At 39.4% G+C, this 22,027-nt stretch overlaps 1 long non-coding RNA gene and 1 pseudogene across 1 annotated transcript; both read right to left on the reverse strand.

The window, feature by feature from the left end:
- Positions 1-7,147: 7,147 nt before the first annotated feature.
- Positions 7,148-22,027, reverse strand: part of LOC100719074 (NBAS subunit of NRZ tethering complex-like) — a 228,700-nt pseudogene continuing 213,820 nt past the window's right edge.
- On the reverse strand, positions 15,130-21,849 carry LOC134477231 (uncharacterized). The gene is made up of 2 exons (XR_010049128.1): positions 17,921-21,849; positions 15,130-16,129 (listed from the first exon to the last, which is right to left on the reverse strand). It is a non-coding gene; the product is annotated as an uncharacterized LOC134477231 (long non-coding RNA).

The raw sequence follows: 22,027 nt of genomic DNA on the forward strand, positions 1-22,027 counted from the left end.
AGTCCTTGCTTATATTTGGCAAGTTTTATTTTGTTTTAATGTTGGATTTAAGTGGGATGCAGAGGTCAGTAATTAATATTATGTAATGATGTGAGACGAAAGAGGATTTTTTTAAAAAGGCAGAATTCATTTATTGTCCACAGAAACTTTCGTTTCTATTCAGTTGAATATTAGACACTTGCTTCATGTGATCTATGCATCTCTGGGAAAATTGCTGTCTTGGTTACCTTTCTCTTGTTGCTGAGACAAAATACCTGACTTCTGATGCCCAAATTGAATGAAGGAAAAGTTTATTTAGCTTACAGTTTTTGGAGGTTTCAGTCATACTCAGCTGGCTCCAAGGCAGGGTGGTGTCACTAAGAGGCAGCTGTTCATGGCAACCAAACATGGTACGAGTGAAAGGGCAAAAGGGGAAAGCCCACCTCCTTCCCTCCCATATATTGTATGCAGCTCCCCGCCCCTGGGTGGGTGCAGCACTCCGACCACCCATCCCAGCACTAGCCAGCAAATCAATCACAAACACTAGATTCAGCTGCCTCCATGACCATGTGAGGCTTGGGGGATCACCTAGACATAAACTAACAATGGCTATTGAAGGAAATGAGCCTATATGTTATTTTCTGCCCCTTATGCTGGAGACCAACGGACTTGCCAGTCTACCTGGCAGCCAGAGAGTGGGTGAAATGTGCAGAACATGGTCATTGCCTCATCACAGTGAGGTGGTCCATAGCTATCTGGACCCTGTGGTATTTATGTTTTAGCATGAGTATGACCACAAACCTTAAGAGGATTGACACTTTCTTACCAAAACTTGTAGTCTGATTGGAAGTACTTTTCTTATGAACTTCTTGATGATTCAGTGTCTTAGACATTTGTGGTGGAACAAAATCCACTGTACCAGGTCAAAATGAAAATTCAATTCAATAAATATTTTAAGCATCTACCACAAGCTTTGATGTATACCGTGTCTCAGATTTGTAGCCTTAAAGACCAAGTTCTGACCTTCCAGTAATAGTATTTTTCACTGGATAAGGGCAAAATTTGGGATTCAGAAGACAAATTTTCTTCTCAGTTTTCTGCCATAGGCCAAGTTTTTTATCCAGGCTACCTTTGATTTCTGAGCCTTGGTTTCCTGATTGATGAAATGGATATAACAATGTTTCATACCTTGCCTTATGGTCATATATATATCCTTGGCAAATTTCATATACAAGAACCTGATAAATATTACCTACTACTATTCATAATACTATCAGCAATATCACCATGATGACAAGTATACTTTTGGTTTTTACAAAGCTATTTACTAAGAATGGTGTTTCAAAAGAAAAATATAAATATAACATATGAAATTCTCACCTTTGATAAAGATGTTATTTTAAGATTCAAAAACAAAATAAAGTCCACACAATGTTCCAAGAAGGTCAGCACAATTGACTCTTATGAGATAAAATAGCTTCCAATTTCCAACCGCATTCACACCTGTCCTTTACAATGGCAAAGTGATTAAGAAAGCCCCACTGTTTGTCTGGGGATATAGGTACTCAATGAAAAGGCCAGAAATTCAACTAGACCTATTATAACTTTTGAATTCTATGTGCCAAGTGCTGTTATTCACTACTAGGAATTGGACCAGAGCCTTCGCACTGAGCTAAATCCTCAGCCCTTTGTTGCATTTTTTTTTCTAGATACACTTTTGCAAAGTTGCCCAGGCTGGGAACAAACATGCTACCTTCCTGCTTCAGCCTCGCCAATTACTGTGAGGACAGGCAGATCCCACTGATCCTGGCCTGAGTTAGTTGTTAAGCCACATCTTTGGATCCTTAGGCTCTCTCTTCTCACTCCACCTACCATACACAGGCACCTGGGAGATAACACAGAGAAAGACCCATCTGTACCTGAGCCCTGCTTTCATCCTTGGACAAAGTGTCTGTCCTGATTCCATGGCTTCTCTCCCCAGGAAGGCAGGACAGGGATCCCAAAGCTATCAGCCTGTGTTTTGTAAAACCCAGAAACAAACAATAGTTGCTTGATTCTGCTTCTCTTCCACCAACTCCGACCCTTGGACCTATGTCAAAGGGGCCGTCCAGTGTTGAGCTCTTATTGTCCCATCCAAGGTCACAGTCCAGAAAGCATAAGGGCCTGTAGAGATCAGCAGTATCCCAGAGGCCATTCTTCCTGCAGAGAGAAACCCACTCGACAGTGCTGGACTGTAAACTTTGATACTCACTGAGCATGCACCCATGGATTAACAAAAAAGTAAAAAAATAAAAGGTAAAATGAAAATGCTACTTCCCTACTAAATAAAGCTATGTGAAACTGAGTTACTTAAATTCTCCATTCTTTCACTTAGTCTCTTAAATGTGCTATTGTCCTGCAGTGGCCCACATTAATTCCTTATCGCTGTTATACCAAATCTCCACAAACTTCATCTCTTGAAACAGCAAAGCTCTAGGCTTTGTGGGGTTTCTGATTCTTATGCACACTCTTGGGTCCCAAAATGAGCAAATCAGTTCTCCAATAGCTATATATCGACAGGAAAGAAATAATAAAAGGTGACCAGAATGGAATTTTCCACAGAAGTCAGGAGAACATAAGCACTTTGTATTCCTTATCCTCTGAGGGAAGGAGATGACCCATTCCCAGCCCAATGCACAACATGCTGCTATGTAAAGATGAATGGATGGATTATGCTGTAAAAGGTCAAACCCAAGTAAGGGAAACCCACTGGAGCAAACATCCATGAATCATGAGCCAAGGTCCCTAGATCGAATGCCACCCTGACTGTCACATGGTCCTAAGCAAATCTTTGACATTCCCAGTTCTCATGATTTTCACTTGTAGATTAAAACGTATTTGGCTTAACTTCTTCATGTGATGGTTCTTCAAGTTGCCTAAGAAAGTGAGGCATTAGGTGAACTGTAACAGCTGACTACATCGCCTTGCACAGCATTAGGATTTGCAGTCCTCTCTCGCTGGCCTCTTTTGAAGCCTGGCAAGGGCTCTCCTTTTGCTACTCCCTGGGTATATACTGACACCATCAACTCAGTCTTCCCAGATGTCCTAATATACCCCTCAGCTCTCTAATATGTTTGTGGGTGGTGGCCTTGGGACTTGGGTGGATGATAAGGGTCCACCAGTGGATCAAACTGCTGATGGTTTCACAGCAGAACTGCTGTTTTAGGAGGTGGTTGGAAGAGCTGAGCACAGTGGATGTGACATGGAAGTGTGCGTTCCTGTCCCAGCTCCTCATCCCTCTGCTGCCTTGCCCCTCCACCATGCCTCTCTACCAGACCTGTCTGCCTTCCAGCAAGCAAGCCAAACGTGGACTAAATCCTTTGAATCCCTGAGCAACAGTACACCTCTCCTTTCCTAAGTTGTAGATATTTAATATTTTGTCCCAGTGAATGGAAAGCAACTTATATACTACAACTGAAGGAAATCAAACTTTCCAGAATAACTGGGTGATTCTTATATCCAATGCTTTTGACCATAGATATAGGGAGAGACGGCAGAGATGGGAGAGGTTGTGCTCTTCTTGGGAATGCTGTCTCCTTTTACTTCCTTCTTTTGCTTAGTTTTCACCTGGTTCTGAGAGTTTGTGCTACACAGAAACTGGGGTTTTCTTCCTAACCAACTATGCCGTCTTTTATTACTTCCCTATACATGCTAAGCATCTAATATTGGTATATCTTAGTTCACAGTGGAGTTCTGTAGTCCATACCCACTTAGAGCTTGGTTTTAATTTATATGTCATAGTTATTGACTTAATATTTGCCATGAGCTACTACCTTTTTGAACATCTTTTGAGAAAAAGGGTAAACACTGGAACCCGCTGTGCCTGTGTTGTGTTTCCAGCACTGCTCAGCAAAATGGAGAGGTGACAGTGACCCTAACAGCTGTGTCCCATAACTCTCATAATGCATTAACACAGCTACAGAGTGGGAACAAACTCTGACTCATGCGATTTGAACAGCTCATGGTACACATTAGGTTTTTGACTTCTATTCCTTTGGATCCTAGTTTTTTCTTATCGCCTACCATTCTGCTAGCAAATAGTATAAGAAACATAAAGAGTTGTGTATAATCCTCCTTCTACTGTTGTACAGCAGGTTGTTCCTAAATGCAGGAACATTTCTATCAATGTCACTATTGACAATAATTTTATCTAGGAAGCTATCCAGAAAAAAAAAATAGCTGAAAATCATGATAATATCATTCCTTTATTTATGCCTCTACTAACACCAAATCTTAAGGTAGATTTGTGAGGAGAAACAACAGTTATCTAAATCAGAAAGTCTTTTTTGACTTTGCTAATTATTTTATTTATAATATAAGATATTTATAAATGCCTTTCCTATCTTATTGATTGATGATACTTGTAAATTATTATGGAAGAAAGTGCTTTGTAAATAATAAAATAGTATGCAAACATGAGAAATCATTATGAATAAAGAATGCAAGATATTGGAGGCTTGTTTCTTTTTTGTCTTCTTCCCCAGCCAGAAAAATACATCCGAATCTTAAATTTGCCATCCAGGAAAAGATACCGTATAAAACAGAACTAAGGTCCCTTCTAGTACTAACATTAGATCAGTCGGAGAGGGTTGGACATTTCATCTAGGATATTTTAAGGGAATAAAGTACTTTCCTAATCAAATAACTTTCAAAAGAGAACTTTTTCCATGAGTCATTTCACAGTTGAGGGATGTCTTCTAATTTTATTTTCAGCCATCACCAATCAACCACTGGAGGAAGGAAAATAATTCAAGGAAAAACTTCTTTAAAAGTCTTAATAATTCAGCCTAGCAGAAAAATGGCTATGCTTTAGGGAAATAACTAATTTCCATAAGATTTGTGTATGTGAGCTATCTACTACATAGAGATCATTTAAGAGGCAAATGCAAAGGAATAATTTGCCAGAAAAGTGTACAAATGGGACATTAGGGTTACTTCTCTAAGGGGTTATTATCCTTGCTGCGGAAGACCCGGCCTCATGCTTTCTTTCCCTAAGCTGAGCTGAACAGGCTCTGAGGGCACGGTGAGCAATGACCCCTAAGTTCGTGGTCAAGGATCTGGTAAGGAAGGGGAAAGGGCTGAAGGAGCGTGATGCAAAAATTCCCGTAAGAAACAAGCTAGATACTGGTTATGCCACCTGTTCGTCTTCTGTTCTTCAGAGGGTATCTTCAATACCAATGTTGTTTTACCATCGCATGCACACAGCACATGCCTTTTACAGTCGTCTTGGAGAGTGGGTTCAAGCACTGACACAGTTTTTGGTTCTTTTTCAAATGCCCCTCCTCTTCCCTCCTGCTGGAAACCTCCCTTTCCCTTTTCATTCTTGTTGATATTAATCTTGATTAGTGTCAGCGGCATATAATGTTCATATTCACTGCGGTTACGAGGTTCCTGTAGGTGGCGCACCATCCTCCTACTTATTTCTCCTCCGTCCTGTGGTCTCTTAGATCCTTTCCTGTTTGCAAGAGATGGACCCCTGTCTCCTTCTAGCATCCTTTAATTTGCCCTCTGTGCTTTGCCTTTCTCAAATGAGAGTTACTCTGGTATTTTTGCTCGTGTTTCTGACTTATTTCATTCAACATTATGTTTTCAACACATGTCTAGTTTCTTACGATGTCTCAAATTAGTCCTTCTTTACATCCAAACAGTATTCCCTTCGGTATAGACACCATGTTTTCTGTATCCAGTCATCAGTTGGTGGGTATGCAGGCGGCTTTCAGGATTGGGCTGTTATGAATCACGCTACCATAAACATTGGTGTGCATGTATCGTTATCCCATGATATTCTTAATTCTTTCAAGAAGAAAGATTCCTAGAAGAAGGATTTCTGGGTCATATGGATTTTCTAATTTTACCACTTTGAGAAATTTCCATAATGGTTGTATTTTTTAAAGATTCATATTTTCTATGCATCAGTAATTGAAAAATGGGAACCAAAATAAAGCTTTTCTCAAAAAACAAGATTAAAAAGTGGCAAAAGTTAAGTCCTAGAATTTACCGAGAAGTGCTTTATATATATATATTTTTTTAATTTTGAGGGGAGGGATTGAGAAGATTCTACTATGTAACTCAGGCTGGTGTTAAACTCAGGGTGATTTCCCTGCCTCAGCCTTTGAGTGCTGGGATTATGAAGTGCTTTCATAATAGTGTCATTTCTATTCAAATGTTTTTGTATCTCTTCTTCTGAAACAAATTTGGGGATGTCATAAATTGTAAATGAGTTTATTGTCAACTGTTTGTGTTCTCTGCAGACTTACAGAGAGCTGTCACTTTGAGGTGATGGTACCCAGGATTCAGGAAATGTAGACTCTATTCCAGATCAACTGAGAGCACTTAAACTCTCCTGTCTCCATGCTTCACACCTACTCACTTAAATGTGATATTCACTGTGTAAATATTAACAGAGATTCTAGAGCTTTCTCTCAGTCTGTTTAATCATGAGCCCCTAGCCAAGCACTGCAAATATAATATCTGAGTTTCTTCAAGTTTTCTCTTAACTTCAAGGATCCTTGGGAAATCTGGCTCAGGAGAATCCTTAGTCCCCCGAGTTCTTTATTTCTTCAGGGATCATCCATAGTGAAAGAACTATTTTGATCCAAGTCCCCAGTCTTCTGTCTTAAAATATCAGACTTGGAAAAAAAGGAATGACATCTTACCAAGAACTCTGATCTTGATACAACCAAGGAATATAATGCAAGTTTTGTGGGACATGTAGACAGTATTTTGAGGAATAAAAAGTCTACCAAATAAACTGTGTTGTTTTGGTTTTGTCATGGTTAACTCTCTATTTCCATCTGTTGTAGGGCAAAGAAACACAGGCTGCCTGTATAGTGTCTATCAGTGTGCTCTCTCCAGTTTTAATCATTTCAACTAACTTGAAATTCTAATAAATCTATGTAATTTTGTTCAAAGTTATCACATAATATCTATTTTAGCATTAGAAATATTAAAATGTTCTTTAGGGCCTCTTACATTATCATTAATAAGCCTAAAGAATGTCTGCTCAAAATTATCCTTATGTTTCCCTAAAGGTGAGAAATTTAACTATCTTCTGATATCCAATGGAAAGGCTATATATATAATTGGAATATATTCATAATAGAACAAAAAATAAGTATGAGGATGAAACTGAGATATTCAGGCTTTATTCATTTTTAATTAGACTACACACCTCCAGGTGAAACAGATTTTCCTGGTTACATTTCATGGGGGTGTTAATGCATTTGTAACTCATGATGAGCCAAGAGAGTATTTTAGAGAAATGCTGAAATCATCCCCAGTAAAACTTGAAAACTTGAAGACTCCTGTGATTTGAACAGTCTTCTTTTAGAATTCCTGCCTCTAACCATATGGGTTACTGAGTAATATATATATTTTTATGAAGGTAGCATATACCATATACCACTGCAGCTTTGGTAAAAATGAAGTGACTAACATTTCACAGTCACAGAGGAGCAGTAATGGGAACCTCTGTTTTCAGCTCTAAGGCAGAGGTTCTGTGACCCCAAGTGGCCCCTCAGCCTCCTTCAGAATCAGTTTCTGTCCCTGTCACATGAAGAGTTGGATTGGCTTTGCTTGGAACCCTTGGGAACTCTCAAATGTCCCTTCCAGGTCATCTTACTGAGAGTTACAGTTCTCTGGAGCTTATCATCCAGGTGTCCTTATTCTGACATCACACTTTTTGTTTTCTGGAGCTTAAAATTGTTTTGACAAGATATGTACACCTTGCTACAGTTTATTTCATTGATTTATCTAGTCTTTTACTCAAGTTAATAGAGTTTTATCAGAAACTTGCTTTGCATCAAGAACAAAGCCAGAAGTTACATTTTGAGGATTGATAAAGCCACAAGAGCTCTCTTCAACATGTTTAGGAATAATGGATTCAAACTCAAGCACAAGTAATTAAAGTCTAATGTGGTAAGTGCCTTGACAGGCATGCCCAAACAAGGGATCTGCATGAGAGACAAAAACAGAAGGTACAGAAAAAGCTCTTAGAGGACAAAATCAGCTAGATGAAGAAAAGATAAAATGTGTAATAGTCATCATTCCTATCACAGGATGCACTTAGCATTCACAGCTCAAAAATGGACAGGTTTATTTTGACTCACAGTTTCAGGAGATGCAGTTCAGGGTCAGTGGATTCCAAGTCAGGAACATCATAGCAAAAGGACACGGGGTTGGCAAAGATCATGTTTGGTTCACATCATCTGGAAAGCAGAGCAGGGAAACAAAATTGTCAGAGAGGAGGGGGCCAAGGACCAGATATGGTACCCAAGATTACACCTTCATGACACACCCAAAAGTGTGCTTTTCTCCAGCAGCTGCCAAGCCAACCAAGTAGACATTTCACATTAGCCATTACATTGTACTGTGGGCACAGTTACGCGGATGTGGAAGTACATGGGATGCAGCTCATTGAAACTGAAAAATAAGGGATCTGATGGATGGAATAGAATGGGTTGCATAATGAGAAGTGAGTCATGAGGTGTGACATCTGAAGTTTGAGAATGAATTTGGATCTGGGATGAAATGAAACCTAAAAACTTGGAAATTATGAGTACTGGGGTGTTGAGCTGGGTTTGGGCTTAGATGAAGCATATTGATTACAGAAGAAAATTGAAAGATGGACAAAAGAGAAAGAAGAGAAGTGGTCTGTTGGTAAGGTGGTCAGTTAAGAAGCGTTTGCTGAAATTTGAGGGAGGGTTGAAATATAAAAAGCTATAGAAAAACACAGCCTGAAGTCATTTGAGAGACAGGAAAGAAAAATGATAAGTAGGACAGAAGGACACTGCAGTGTCCTTAGGATCCAAAACTTGGTCTCATAACCCTTTATAAATCAGAGCAAGTGTGTTCAGCTTGCAGATGTCCACAGCCTCACTTTGCATCTTTCCCTATAAAGCAGTGAGACAAAAATTCTTTACTAAACAAAACTATCCCAAACCCTATTCATTACAGTGTGTAATGAAATGTTACAAATGGGTTACAAGGGAAAACCATAAGTGACCACAAATCCAAGGAGAATCAACTCTTCTTTCCAGAATATATTCATCTTTAATAGAAGAAAGTAATAGGTTCACACATTCCTGGCAGCTTTAGGTATGGCTTCTGCTGATCAATAGTATTTATTTCTAGAGAGAAAGAAAGGCTGTTGAGGGTTGTCAGAGCAGCACTTCGATGCTAAAGCTTGTAAGTAATGACTTAGTGTGGTGGGTAATGAAGATTTGATAAAGAAACAGCCTAGCAAGCTGTCTTTGACACTGAATATCAAACTGTGTGCCTCTCCTCCAGATCCTATTAACACCTCTCATTCTAACAACTGGGCTTTGGGTTTCTTGTCATCTCAAAGTAAAGAAAGAGAGAGAAAGAGGTGGGGAGGAAAAGGGAGTAGGAGAGAGGGAGAGAGAGAGAGAGAGAGAGAGAGAGAGAGAGAGAGAGAGAGAGAGAGAACTATTTATTGTTCCCTTGTTTACAATTTTAAATAACATTCAAAGCTTTGAATTTGGAAAAGAAAGTTCTGTCAGAGGCAGATTTCACCTAACAGGAGGTTGAACTTATGAATAACCAGAGCTGCCCTCAGTGGAGTGGGCTGTCTTGGAGTAACGGGGCAACGATTTTCTTATTTATGACCTTGTACCAGGCAAGAGCAGACAAACATCATGTAGTAGAATTTTGTTGAAATTGTGGCAAATTTTGTTGAAATTAACTCTGAACGTCCCTCATAAATCCAAACTTCTCTTTCCATACACTCTACTACATCTTTGGATTTTGTCACTAAAAATACTTAAATAGACTTCACAGAGATGTTCACAATACACAAAATATAAAAATAGAGGCAAAATAAGCAGTAACAGAAGAGGATAGTAAAAACTTTCAAATTCAGAAAGCTAACCATAAATGCTATGGTTACATAAATTACTGAATATGATTCTTTTTTTTTTCTTTGTGTGTACCTTGTAGTAACCAAAGCAAATTGACTTTTAAGATTTTAGTGACCAGAGACCATGCAGAGTCCAGGGAAAGAGAAGCCAGTCCACTGTTTCTTTGAGTCTGCAGAGGCCATGCCAAGTCTGGGAAGAGCACATAAAGAATCTAGTTTGATCTTCCTGTGAGCCACATAAATCAAGCAGGGAGGAAAAAGAGAAGCCAGGTCACCTTTCCTATGAGCCGGCAGGCACATGGGCTGAGAATCAAGACCCTCCAGCCACCCACCCACCCCCCATTAGCAACCAGCTGGTTCATAGAACAGGCTGAGTTGATAGAAACTGAAGTACAAAAACAACTAAATGCTTGTATTGTTTGATTGACTTTGCAGGACTAAAGCCAGCAGTTTAAGAATATATTTGGAGGATAACAGTATGCAATATAGCAATATGGGGGATTTCCTTCTGTCGTGTTTTGGAAATCCAATATTATTCTCACTGTTTTGTTTCATTCTGATTTATTGTTTTACTTAATTCAATGTTCTGTTTTTGTTGGTTTTATTGTTTTGTTTTATTTGATTTTAGTGTGTCTGAGAAAATGAACAGCTATTGTGAGGATATACTATGGTGGCATTATTGATGATCCATTGTCCTGTTCTAAAGTTATGTATCACTTTCAATGCTTTGTTTTGATTGGCTTTATTCTGTTTTGTACTGTTAAAATAAAAAAATTTAAATATTTTAGTCACCAAATTAAAGAGACAAGTATGAACAGAGTGTCACAATTCAGTCTTACTGTGCAAAGAATAAGCTAGTTCCTTAGAAAAAGCAACATATTTTTTGGTTTGAACCTCTGAAATTAATTTCAGGAGTATTTATCAACAGTAGATTTTGTGATTTGGCAGATCATATGTTCAAAATATTCTGACATCTATTTATGCATAATAATTTTCATATGAATAAGATTTCAAATGAAAACATTCTTGTCATGATGTGATCTATCCTAAAAGTAACTTATCACTGAGTTATCTTTCTAGCATAAAAAGAACCAGCACATAGCAGGTTTATAATATTTTTCTATGCAAGTTATTCTTTAAGTAAATAAACAGAGACATGAACGAATGCATGAATAAATATTCTTGGTGATTCCAGTTTTCTTGCCACTAAGTTTTGTTTTGGTGGTGAGTGATTGCAAGTCCTTCTTACTGTTGTGATAAAATACATCCCATAAAAGACTTATTATGCTTGAGGTTTGGTTACTGGGCTCCTGGAAGTAGATTGACCATAAAAGCTCTAAGTGAAGCAGTAAAATAATCCACTAATGAATGAATAATTTGATGGATCCAAAAGGGAGTGAAGGTAACAGGAGATAGGGTTCAGTTAAAAGGAGAAGATCATGGAGGGGGGACTTTGAGGACTAGATCTGGCCCTGGCCCTTTTCCGATGGTGCCTTTCCTTTTGCTCTGCTTTTTGGCTACCATGACATTAAAAGTGTCCTCTGTCCAACCATGTTGCTTCTCCTCACCCCAGGTCCAAAAAGCAATGGATAAAACCGCCATGGGCTGAATCCCCCCAAAGCCGTGAACCAAAACAAAGCTTTCCTCAGGTAATCCTTCAGGTTGTTGTCACTGACAGAATGCTGACTAATGCAATTTTCATTGCTTTTTATTATGTATGTTTATCCTATACTACTAGAGCAATAATCTGAATTATTACAAATTTGAAGTACTTGGCCTTATAAGTGCACCACTTTGCAGTCTAATAGTCTCCTACCTCTTACAAATAGAGTTGATTTTCTGTTTTGTATAGAACTGGTCCAAAAACAGCTAAGATTTCACAGCCTTCTTATAAAGTATTTAAAAGGACAATAGCAAAAGCCCGAAGAAAATACCATCCTGAAGAAAATTCTAAATGAAAACAGTCTCAATGCTTCAATGTTAGCATTTACCACCACTGTATCTTTGGATGAAAATATTCATCTGAGTTTGCTTTCTCACCTCTGCAAAGTCAGTTCAACACTGCTCTCCACTTGGTTGTAAGACTAAAATAGTGCAAACCAAAATATTTTTTGAATCCATACGACAGGTAAAGAGTTATTTTTTTCTGTGGTTTCTATAAGAAACAAAAACAACTTTAAAATTCATTACAAATCATTAGACACAATGCCTTGGAAATACATATATAGTATTTTTTTACTTGTCTACAGACATCTCCTTAGTAATCTCAGAGGTCCAATAGAAAGGTAAAATAAGAACAGAGGTGCTGCTAATGTTCTCTATCTTTATGAGGATTTCTGAGGAAAAAATAGTATTTTCTAGGGATAGATAGGTCCTGAAACAAAAACACCTAGGATTCTGGTTTTAGACATTACTAAAGTATTGAGTAGCAAAGGCTAGAGGGAGAAGAAATGTCTAAGAGAAAAAAATAAATTAGGGCAATAGGATGTGGAGGTTTTACTGCTAACTGTCCTGGAAACTGCAGTTGCACAAATAGAGAGAACTTGCAATTTGCCAGGAATCTTTTCTGCAAAACAAATATATTTAATCAAGGATATTAGGAATAAAAGATAAGTTTCCAGCCTGGTTTTGTAAGTTTTTAAATCTCCCATAGACCAGAAACAATGACATATCCCTTAGGAAATCTTTCTCGAAGCCAGAGATTGTGTTTCCTATCTTGCTTTTGAAACACAGAAATTTTTTTAATCCCTATCCAAAAACTTCTGCTAAATATTGTCATTTCTTTAGATATTGGTAAGTTATTTTCTCTTGTTCATTTGCATTAAAAAGCCACTTTTATAGCAACGTTCCTATTGCATTCTAGGCATCACACCTAGGAAGAGAAGGGACACATGGTCCAGGAGGACATAGAGGTATCGACCCATTTGCATAATCACTATGTAAGGTGCACAACAGGTTATTGTAAAGGTCACTTCTCACTGTGGTAGTGAGAGATCTTGATATGTTATCCCAAAGAAGTATCACAGTATACAAAATGCACAAAACAAAGTGGTATTCCAAGAAGTTAGTGCAGGAGTAGAAAATTTCAGGGAGAAAATGATCAGCCTTAGGACAGGTGAGCAATGAAAAATACCTATGAGTAATTTAAAATTACAAGAAAATTGGATGAAAACTACTGAAAAAAAGGATGAGAAATCAAGATCGGGGCACGTAATAGAGGCTTTGAATGTTGCGCTCAAAAATTTAGATTTTATCATTACTCTATGATGCAAAAGAATGTGATGAATTGAAAGAAAACTGATTCACCTTATGAACCATTGAAAATGTGCCAGAAGATTACAAATGGGGTGTGGGGGAGACAATAGACCAATTATAAGGCTATTACAATACAGAGATATGAGATTGGAGATGGCCGTGTCTACATATAATAGTTGTTACATAGAATCTCTATGGCAGGTAACAAACTAGATTGATTCTAGAGGCCTGTATGAAATAGAAAACGTGCATGGACAACTAAACCTCTGCACAGGAGCTGGATTTATTCTTGATGTCAGTCACAGAGACAGAAGGTACCACAGGGCATGCAGAGCGGAGAAAGAGCAGACCTTCCACATGGAGAAGCAGATCTGAAGTTCTAGGAAGCACTCAAGTGCTGCTGTCTGCTAAGCACCTTAGGCCCAGGGTTCAAGGTGTTGAGCTGAGAAAAGAGACTTGAGAACCAGCATTTGGCTGAATGTTATGGTTTATATCTAGATGAGTCCCAAAGCCTCTTGGCTCATAGGTGGGCCTTTTATGAGATGACTGGATCATGGGCGCCAGATCCATCGACTGACGGACTTATGCTGAGTATGATGTTGGGAGGTGAAGCCTAGTGGGAAAAGGTAGGTCACGGTAGGCAAATATATGTGTTGTTCTTTGATGCCCCTCTGCTTCCTGACTGTCCTGCCATGGACTGTTTGCTATTCCTCCCTTCCCTTAGAACTAGCTGACCATGTGCTCAAAACTCTGCAAACTGTGAGCTAAAATAAACAATAAGTGCCAAGACAGGGTTCTGGAGTATAAAGTGCTAAAATTAAAATAAAGAAGAGGAAACAAAGGCTTCAAGTTCAAGACCAAATAATCAGAAGAAATATGACAGAATGATTCAAGAAGATATTGAAGGAATGACCAATCAAGAAGAGCAGCCAGTGAAAGAAGCCGAAGAGGAAAGAAGGGTGTAAGGAGCTGTGCAGGACCCAGTGACTGGCAAACACAGGTCAGCAAGCCCAGTTTTACACGGGCATTCTCGTGCTGGCGAGGTCAAACTGCAGACTAATGAATACTGAATAGCATTTCGCAAGTGGAAACAATCATAATCCCAGAAATCTGTGTGGAAGGGACCAGACCAAGCCCAGCCTTTAGCTTACCTGACTTTGAGAGATCCTGTTTGAATTTTTTAGAAAATTTAAAGTTGCAGAGGTGGAGAAATAGTTTAGTGCAAAGGCCCGAAGTTTAATTTCCAGTGCGATGAAAAATTAATTAATTACTTGGAAATAACTTTGAATAGTGTCACTGCTTTACTCTGACGTTTTGTCTCAAGACGTTTGGAAACAATACTTCACCTCTTTTTGTTGCCATGGGTGATGGGACTCTGGAACACGTTTTCAAGTTCCAGTGCACAAAAAAGAATTGGATCTAGCACAGGACAATAAAGAAAAAGCATCTGTGTTCAGCGATGTTTAAAGAATGAGGTTTGCTCACAGTGATGGGCTTCCACTACAGAAACGCAGATGGCACAAAAGCTAAATGTGTTGGGTTCAAGGAACTCAAAAGTTGTGCTGAGCCTAGCGCGCCTCTATCGGTTCTTTCAGAGCATATTGGCAGCGTGATTGACATGGCCTGGGGCTGGCAGCCGTGTCTACTGCGCATGACCTTACCCACAATTCCGTCTGTTATAATTGGTTTTATGAGATGTGGTCCATGTGCATGAACCTTTAAGGAGCAGATGGTGAGAAAAGCTCGTTATAGGCCAGGCTATGTAGTGGGTATCAGGACAGAGGTCAGGGAGCTTAGACCTGGGGCACTGGTCAGGTTCCTGTGAGTGGAGGGGAGCGATCCTGGAACCACTATTTTACTGTGTTATTTTTACTTTGAATACCAGGACTATTTCTTAGCCTATATTATAAATTAGAAAATATTTGTTGCTTTTAATGAGTTTTACACTTTAAAATGAGTATAAATGATGTCCCGAGATATTTAAATCAATACTTATTACTTTATTGAATGAGGTAGGAGAATAACCTACAGTTTTTAGAAAGTCATTCTTACATCAGCTTCTTTAATGGCATCTATATTGTGATTACAGTAGCTGCTACAACTCTATAATTATAAGATTTATCTACAATGAAATTATTATCATTGACCGAATACATAGAACTTCTTGCAGAGAACTCCCACATGGAAGAAGGCATCTAACTGGTAGAGTCCCATCTCTGTTCTTTTGTAACCAGCAGTGCAACATGGAATTTTAGAAGTTGGAGTTTTGTTTTTTTTTTCTTTTAGAGAAAAGCAGCTTCTGTAAGCTTCCTCCTCTGAGCACATGTCCGACACCTCCTCCTCCCCGGCCCAGATGAAGTGATAGAACATGCAGACCCAGGAGGCTGGAGTAGCTTTCCTTTCCACAAGAAAAAGCAGATGAGCTGAAGGTGGCAGAGGGGATAAAATATCCTCCCTCTGTTCTCCTTCTTCCCTTTGTTCCTTAAAGTAAGCACCCATGCCCACCTGAATATGGGGAGATGGGAGTTTGAGGCAAACAGGCCTCTCCACCTCCTTGGAGCTAGATTCAGATAAATTCCATCTTTGGTCTTTATCAGAACCAGTGCTCTCCTTTGAGGAACACAGCACTGAGCATAGGAACCTAACTGACTGACTAGCAATGCTTTTATTTAACTTGAAAATTTGCATAAAATATTGTTTGTTCCCATGTTATCATGGCCTGAAAGTGATGTGTGAATGAAAGAAGCAATTTGAAAAACTGACATATCATTAGGAAAACTTTTATTAGTTTTTTTCCAGGCTTCTTTATCTGCACACTTCAGCAAGCTAGTGGGTTAGCACAGGGGTGCAGTGATGGCTGGTTTCCTCTCCCAGGGAGCAGTATCACCTGGGGCAGGAATTGAGATGGAAATGTGACAACAGAGACTGATGGAATGAGAGGGGCATTGTGCAGATTCAGGGTTCCTGGAAGAACGTTACCTGAGGCGAAAAAACGGATACTTCAGAAGTTCAAGGAAAGCATCTAGACTTGGACAGAAATCAGCACTTTGCTGAAGAAGTTTGTTTAACCAGATGATTGGTTTGGATTCTTAGAAACCCGGGGAGAGTTAGAAGACTGTGACTTCTCCTTTGGCTGGGATTAATTACTCATGTGACCTTGGCCAAAATCTCTCCTCCTTTGCAGATTTATATAGTAAAATGGTTAACTGATCTAGAATAAAAGCATAATATATCTGTGGTTGCTGTAAGCTTAAATTTATAGCATTTTATTTAATGCAGATCAATACAGAGCGCTGAAAATTCTAAAATATTCAATATATTTCCTCCAAAGTACTTATTTCAGATTGAACTATTCATTCCTCAACAGTCTTAACTCCTAGTACAGCTGTATATAGACACAAGGTGATTCAAGTTAAATGAAGTTATAGGAGTAGGACCAGGTCTTACAGGGTGGTGTCAAAAGTAAATAAGAAAAGCATGAGATAACAGGGCACCTGTTCAACTCACTCTCTCCCTTCTCCTCCTCCTCCTCTTTCCTTCCTCCTCCTTCCTGTCTCTTTCTTTTCCCATTCTCCTCCTCCTTCTCTCTCTCTTCTCTCTCTCTCCCTCTCTTCCTCTCTCCTCTTCTTGTTTCCCTCTCTCCCTGCAAAGAGAACACCGGAAAAAGGTGACCTCTTACAAGTTAGGAATAAAGGCCTAACCAGACACCAATTTCCTGGCATCTTGTCCTTAGACTACCCCCAGCAGAATCAGAAAACAAATTTGTCTTGCATAAGCCCCCAACCTACAGTATTTTATCTCTACTGCCTGACACATCAACTCAGGCATTAGTTCTTTAGCTACAAGTCAACATGTTAACACATTTAAAGGTCATCCATGATCAAACCTACTTATCTGCTATCCTATCCTCATCTGTAACTATCCCTGATACTCTTTACAATGCTTAACTCAGAAATACCAAGTTGTTTACATACTAAATTGTCCATGTCTGTTCCCTTACATAAGCTGTTGCTTATGGACTGGATGCTTTGAAAAATATGGAGCACGGTATACTTTCCTGTAAGTCATGGACCTATTTTCTTATTAAATTCATGATGGAGCCTGTTACCCAAATCCTTTCCATATCTAGTTCTGTCATCAGAAGTAGAGATAACAATATTTTGCAGAGTTTTTCTAGCCAATCTTGCTACCACATAAACTGTAATGCTTTTGTACCTTGTGATGATAAAAGTTTATTACTTACACACATCATGTACTTTTATCTGTGGGTCAGATGAGGTTCTGTGTGGCTGTTTCTTAAGTCTTATACTAGTGCCTGCACTGAATGAGCAGGGGCAATACTGAACACATCTATTCTCCTTGCCAAAAGGAGGACCATCAAACCAACTAAAGCATAGTAGTGCTCTTGCTTGGAATGTTTTAGTCAGTCTGTACACATTCCATTGTCCAATACAAGTCCCACATCTAAACTCAGTGTTGAAGTGTGGACAGGTAAGGTGAATGTCCAAAAAAGCAGGACAAGATGCAGAGCAGAGGGTTGGAATGTACAGGGCACTGAGAAGGTGGAGAGAATAACTATACTATTTTGTGGGACTCTTACAAGGATTGCCATCTTTAGCATTTATGGTGTGAAACGATTTTAGTTAAACATCACATCAGATGTTATCCCTTGCTAGAAGTCCTTTTTGACACCTCTTCACCTACCCACAGTCCCTAAAATAATCCATCCTCCTCCCTATACCAAAGTAAAGCATATTGCTTTGCAGTTACCTTCTATCCATGTTTCACTTCTTTCTCCTTAGGGACAGACTCCTGTTATTCACCAAGTCAATCCACAGTTAAGTGTTCCCTAAGTGGGGGGAAAGGAGAAGGAAGAGACAGGATCTTCACGAGACTGTGATTGTTGGTTTTCATTGTTTGTTTGGTTGTTTTGGGACTCACACATTTCTTGAGTGTCTGGGTGTGTCATGGAGGGGCGGTATTGGGTACTACACTTAGTCCTTTATCTCATGTTCTCTTGTACAGTTCCCTTGCTCGGCTCCCTGGTCACCATGAACTAAGCACCATTGCTCTAACACTCCCTTATGCCATGATATTTCTGCCTTGGACCGAGCTAACTATGTACTGAAACTCCCTACACTGTCAAACAGATTAAACTTCTCCTCTTCTAATTTGTGGGTGTCAGGTATTGTGTCCTAGTAACAGAAAAGCTGACTGACACAGGGACCCTCAAGCAAGCACATGCATGTTCCAATTACAATACTGTGAGTGTAACTGTGGAGTTTGTACAAATCAGTAGGTAATGATCCATTAATTGTATTGACTCTATGTTAGCTGATTCAACTTTACCTTTTAGGATGGAGAGGTCCTTTTTAAGAGTCCTTATAACTTACCAAATGCTTTTATTAGGACATGCTTGCATGCATAGTGACTATATTCATCATGGGGAGTTGGTACTTGCACAACTTAATTCACTTCCCCTCTTTCCCCAACCCCCTCTCTCCATCTCTAGATCTCTTCCCTACTTGATAAAGCTCTATCGCTCTGATTCTTATTATCTAGCCTTTATTTTGCTCCTTGATTTATACTTTGGGCTTATCACATAAGAAAAACCATCCCACATGTATGCCTGTGTGTCTAATTTATTTCACTTAACGCTGTGATTGTTTACACTTTGTCTCATTCTTGGTACCAAAAGACAGCTCCTGAGTACTTTTTAAACGACAAGCAGTGCAGCAGTCTCTCAAGACTTAAGCGTCAAAAGCAGGAAATGGAAATGTATGCAGCAAGCTGTATAAAAATGTGAGAGTTGACTTCAGAAGACGTGGTGATCTTGGTGAAGCTGTGGGTACACGTGCTAGGGGAACGGATGACCCATTTCAAGAAAGTCCTAGCAGAAAACAAAGCACAAGACCAGAGCATGTGCGGCCTTTCCTCTCACAAAGACGCCAGGGATGCTACACTAACGCAAGATACAGCAGTGACTACTAAGTACTTTCCTCAACAAGTCTTTTTTAATGAATAGATAACTCTGATAAGTAAATTAGTCCATAAATCAAGTATACTAAGCAGAAGATGTTTCTGGTGTTGTTGAGACAGCAGTGAAGACCCTGGAGACCAAATCACTAATTCCAGCTATCAGTCTAGGTGACAGTTGATAAAAAAGACCACCATCCTGCTGGGCACCTAATGATGGTACATTGCCTTCACTTAATCACCACTGCAAACCAGGGGTTAACTCAGTAGATATTTCCCTGTTACTAATGAGGAGACTAAGGTTTTTAAAATGTCAAGTAGCTAAGATCAAATAGCTAACAAGTGGTGGTAGCTAATTTGGCAGACTGGCAGTGGGATTTTTCAGCATGTGCCTTTAGCCACTGTGTCTCCCAGGTGCACAGCCTTTCAACACTACTTGATAAGGAAACCCACAGGAGCTGGCTGAGGCCCCAAGACTCCATCGGCCCTGCTGCCAGCTCTGACACCTGCGTGATTCAGATGTGGACCCACCCCCTGGGCTCTCCACTCCATCCAATGAGGTTAGAGCAAGCTTAGGGCTTTCAGCTTTTCCCACTTCCTGCAGCTGATGAGGGGGCACGCCCACCCAAGTCATGTATCAGGCTGGCAGCAGGTTGTCCACGGGCAGGGACATGAAGCTGCAGCCATTGCACTCGCTGAGACATCTGGAAAAGCCACATGTGTCAGGTTTTGAAATTTTTTAGGTTTTTTTTTTTAAATCGGTATGGAGGATGAACTGACCACGCACTTGCAAGACAGGAGCTTATGCCACTGAGCTAAATCACCAGCTAGTTTTTATTTTGTTAACCACCTATTTTTATTTACTTATTGAACTCAAGGTCTTGAGAGTAAGCTATAGTCCCAGACCTTTAATTTTTTTCTTTCTTTAAGTTGCCTAAGCTGGTTTGTACTTGAAATCCTCCTTTTTCAGCCTCCCAGAGCTAGAATGACAGGTGAGGCCACCACACTTACGACACATGTGTTTTGTTATGTTTCTCTGAGACGCTTATACCTCCACAACTCTTGGGTTGGAATTTATTTAAGACATTTTAGCTTCAGCCTGGCAAGCATGAGGTCATGAGTTCAAGTCCTGGGACCAGAAAAAAAGACCTTTTAGCTCCAATATTTCATGACTACTATATTTTTCTGAGTGTAGTATTTAGGCATTAAAAAATTATAGATAACATCAAAGGTGAATTTTCAAACACTTGTGATTTCATCAATGAATCTCTCTAGTTTCAAATACCCTGATAAAATGAGGTTAAATAAAAATAAATGGTTTGGAATGCATAGGGTATGGTGAAACTCCTACCAATGTTGTTTCCCCTCACCTTCTAATAACTTTGTTCAAATAAGCAGTTTATAGGGACTTAGAAACTTAATAAATAGGTCTAATCTGTACTCGGTATTCTAGTGTTAAGAAAACTATGAGCTTCTTAACCTTCATTCACAAAAAGAAAAAAAAAACAGAGTTAACACTTTAAACCTACTTCATCCTTCCTAAAGTTTTTCTTCCTATGTTAGGGATGAAACAGGTGATAATTTTGAGTTAAACCAAATTAATCCAATTTTCTTTTGAGTTAAGCTCAACAATCCCTGCATTAGAATTTCTCTAAGGCATTTAGCCTGACCTATTTATGAATTTAGATGATAGAGCCATGGATGAGCATAAATACATGTATTTAACATTCACTGACTCCAGATTCATGGCAAACCTTGTGTTTTAAGACCAAGACAAGCAAAGGGAATGAACGAGTTATTTCAAGCTTGAAATCTAAAAGAGGCGCCAAAGAAATCATGACAAATAATTGTACAGTTTTAAAAAATCAAAACAATACCAGAAGTCTGTGGGAGCAATTTACTAGGAGTTTAAAGACTGGTCAGTGCAGTCTTACTGAATTTTCCTTTTTTCCCTGGTTCTAATTTGACTCAGTACAGCACTGCCCTGCTACTGTTACTCAGCTCTCTCAGCAGCCGTCCACACTGTACAGAGGAGGAAACCATGTCTCAAAGATTTTCTTAGTGTTCTAGAAATCACCATCAGAAAAACTAACTTGGTTTGGGGTGTATTTCCTGTACTCCGTGGGTAATTCTCTCTCTCAGTTTTTTTGGTTTAGCACAGAAATCTATGGAATGAATTGTTCACTAATTTAATCTATATTTTTATACCCTGGGCAAAACATGTTGCTGTTATGTCAAGGAATGGACATTTTATTTGAGTTATCTGCCCCAAAACACAAAAAAGAGAAATGTAACACAATCCCCCCCGCCACTCTCTCTCTGTCTTTGAGACAGGGTCTCACTATGCAGTTGAGGCTGGATGTGGGCTTACTTTATAGCCCAGGCTGGTCTCAAATTTGCAAACAACTCTCCTGCCTCAGCCTCCTAAGTGCTAGATTGCAGGAGTGCCTGGCTACACAGCATAATTCTGTCATAGTAAAAAGCAGAATTTTAACAAGGTCTGGTAGCACATGCCTGTAATCCCAATACTCTTTGAGGCTGAGTTGGGAGTACCATAAATTCATGTCTGGGCTGGTTAACTTAATAACTTAGCGAAGTCCTGTCTTATAGCAAAAACAACTTAAAAAGTAGGCTGAGGATGTAGCTCAATGAGAAGGCAGTGGGTTCCATTCTGAGGAGCACCAACAAATAAATAATAAATACCCAGAATTTTCCTGTGCTAACGATGCAGAGAGCCTCACCTGGAAGCAGAAGGTAATTCTGTGGATGGACACAGTAGGACAGCCTGAGGAACAGCAGAAAATCCGTGGTGACTCCTGGTCTTCCTGACCCAAGGACTTCATGCCTGATCAGTGATTCCAAGACTCAGAGTGAGAAAACTATGAGTTAGATTTTCAAGAT

Source organism: Cavia porcellus, unplaced genomic scaffold, assembly GCF_034190915.1.
Source record: "Cavia porcellus strain 051 isolate PalLab524CR breed Dunkin Hartley unplaced genomic scaffold, mCavPor4.1 scaffold_8, whole genome shotgun sequence".
In the NCBI taxonomy this organism is placed as follows: domain Eukaryota; kingdom Metazoa; phylum Chordata; class Mammalia; order Rodentia; family Caviidae; genus Cavia; species Cavia porcellus.